Source organism: Notolepis coatsorum (assembly GCF_963971535.1).
Source record: "Notolepis coatsorum genome assembly, chromosome: 8".
Classification (NCBI taxonomy): Eukaryota; Metazoa; Chordata; class Actinopteri; order Aulopiformes; family Paralepididae; genus Notolepis; species Notolepis coatsorum.
Window position 1 is genome coordinate 39,810,630 of NC_140172.1, and position 3,431 is coordinate 39,814,060.

A 3,431-nucleotide genomic window follows, 5' to 3' on the forward strand; every position below is an offset into this window, starting at 1 on the left:
TAAGGGCTTAGTTAAAGTCACTAACTGCCTCTGTATAATCCTTTTTACATAGATACTATATATATCTGTACATACCCCTTACCTATCTTAGTTACGCTGCTAGCCAGTATGACTTACCATAGTGTCCTTCCTTATACCTGTATTACTGTACATAAATAATACTATAACACTTACATCTGATTAGCACTATTACTCAGTAGTACTCATTTATATATTTTATTACCAGTTTAATCACCTGTACATTCTACACTGTATATACTATTGCACTTTACTGTTATTGCACTCTGGTTGGATGCCAAACTTCTTTTCGTTGTACTGTACTTGTGCTGTATGATGACAATACATTTGAATATAATCTGACTTTGTTTCACAAAAGCACACTATATTATCGGTGTAAACAAACATATGTCACACAATTGTACTTAACTTCAAACTTTTAAGTGCTTGTTACTAGGGTACTTTTGGAAAAGCGTTTTCGATATTGTATGCAGTAAAAGACGTCGGTTCCAAAGAAGGTGAAAGTGAAAGTGTTCCTGAATCCTAAGCACGTGTATACGCTTCACTCTGAGTCCCACAGACGGACACAAAGAAACTGAGCTGTTGCTTGTGGGTGCAGATATCAAAATGGGTAAAATCTACCAGGTCACCGTGAACGGATTCAGGGGTGAGAAGATGGTAATTGATTTGTGCAACACAGAAGAGCAGATGAAAAGCATGACAGTACTGCAGCTGAAACAGAGGGTCCTTGAGAGATTGCCTGGGAATGCTGGTAAGCTGTTTATACGTACTTTATTGTAATTTGACGTTGATTGGTCGTGTATACATTTATTATTATTTGTTAATAATGTTTTAATATCAACATTATCTGGCAATCCTCGGCCAATTTTAGCAAATTCAAAGACCCAAGAGATCCCACACTGTTGGGAAACTTATCTCTCCGCGAAAATTAAACGTAACGTGGCCAGAGTATTTCTCTGCTGCGAGCCGGTTCCAGGGTTAGTTTAACTGTTTTGGGACCAGTTTATAAAGCCAGCAACTAACGTTCGTTTAGGTTTCACTTCACATGCATGTCGATGATGCAAAGGCTTTGCAAAGCATGCTAGACGCATCGGCCCTAGATATAATAGCTTCTAAAATGCAAGGTCCACGACCACGACCACGCTGCTCCGTGTCAGGGCCGGACTTGGGAAACAATTCAGGCCGGGAAATATAGTGCGAAAAAACACACAAATGTAAATATCTTCAATATATTAAATGCAAAGTGGATTTTTATGGGGGGGGGGGGGGGTATTAGTTATTACAGGCTAGCATAATGTCAATGATTAGCAACAACACTGATTTCGATGGGATTTTTTTGTTTTTTGTAATGTCAGATTTAACAACAACTCTTTTCAGAAAAGTGGGAGTATTTCATTTTTAATCTGACATTACAAAAAAATAAAAATGGTTATGATCAGGACTGAAGTTGAATAAAAGATGTATGACTGTCTAGACTGCGTTCTCTCTGTCTGTTTACTCTGTACTCTGTCTGTTTTTTATACTTTAGGAGCACTTTTTTTTTTGCTATACAACTTACTGTCACTTTGGTTGACAAGCAGGAGTGCGTTGGTGATTTCAAAGCTGGTTGCACTGTGTTTTAATGACGCCACGTGCATGCATGCTCCCAGGCGCATGTGCGCGCTCCCACGCATGCACATAAATGTTCCCTCGTGTGCGCACAGACTAAAGACAATGCCTAATTGCCTCTAGGAATGGAATGTAACAATTTTTTTTTAACTTACATTTTTATTGACATTTCCAATACTTAAAATGACATCAAACACATAATTCACTGACATGGGTCCCTTGAGTTTCTATGTTATGACTGTGTTCAGCAGCCCAGACCCCCATCCACCCCGAGAAATAGGACTCCCCCATATCCCAGGTCCGCTACTTGCGGAGCTGAGCACCCAGCGACACGGGTCCCTTGAATTAAATTGGGCCAGGCCCAGTACCTAGAGGAGAGGAGAGGGCACTTCCCCTCACCGAGCCAAGCCTTATACCTCCCATGTCGCAAAGAACCCCACCCCACGCACACCGACCCCACAACACACAAGACCCCACTGGGCAAAGCTCAGCCGCTCTGACCCCCATAAGAGAAACCCCTCCCTCCCGCCATCCTCCCCGAGAAACAGAACACCCCCATATCCCAGGTCCACCCCCATATCACAGAGCCGGTTGCTCGTCGTGCAACCCCGTCCCATGAGCAACGCACCCCTGTTGACAAGTGTCATGTCTAAATGTGCTATACAATTAAATTAGATTGATTGATTGATTGATTGATTGATTGTCACAGTGATCTCATGGTTGTTCCCCACATAGGTTATCTAACTATCGCGTCGCCGCAACTAGAAACACTGGCCTGGCCTGCTTCTAAGTTATGTGGCCTGACTGGGGAAAAAATGTATATAATTTCTTTTTCTTTAAAAATTTTTTTTGCACAGGCCAGGCCACAGGGCCTGCTTCGTGTGCATTCATAATTGGACAATTGGAGTAATTTCTGGACATTCAGGTTCCATATTGTAAGGGTGTTGAATTTATAGGCAAATGTGTTGGGGCCAATGCAGAGGGGCAACACTATAGTAAATCTTTTTTTTTTCAAGTAAGAATGAGACACAGGGTTAAAAATCTATTCATATGGGGCGGTCAGGTGGCGTAGCGGAGATTGCGTTCGTCACCAACATCGGAGACGCTGGATTCGCCTGTTTGAATCCAGCTCACAGCTCCGGCGTTGTCACCAGCTTGGCTGGCCGTTCACACTAATACAATTGGCTGTATTAGAGGGTGGGAAAGCTGGCGGGGTGGGTCCGGGTCGTTGTAAACAGCGACTCCTACAGTTCGGTCGGGGCGCCTGCTCAGCGCGGATAGGATCTAAGGGGGGGTAGTGTGATCCTTCCACACGTTACACCCTCTCAGTGAGAGTCCGCGCTGCCAGGTGAAAAGAAGCGGTTGATTGGCTAGACGTGTGTCGGAGGAAGCACGTGATAGCCTCCACTCTCCCAGACCGACTGTGGGGGGTAAGTGCGCAGCGACCAGGAAGGGGATTGGGAATTGGCATAACGACTAACATTGGGATGGGAGAAAAATCGGAGGAAAAAGGAGGGGGAAAAAGATTAAAAAATATATATATATAATAATAAATGAATATGTTCCCTTGACACAAGCTACGTCCATAAACAACAATGCTGAGGCAGATTTGCCCAAAAGGCAGTGTATCGATGCGATGCCTGAAACTAATTCATTGTGTGTGTGTGTGTATGTACATGCATGTATGCATGCACTTCCATGTGTATGTGTGTATGCATGTGTGTGTGTTTGTATGTATGTGTACTGTATGTGCAGGGGACGGTGTGGAGACCTTGAGGCTGATCTTTGCTGACAAGCAGCTGGAA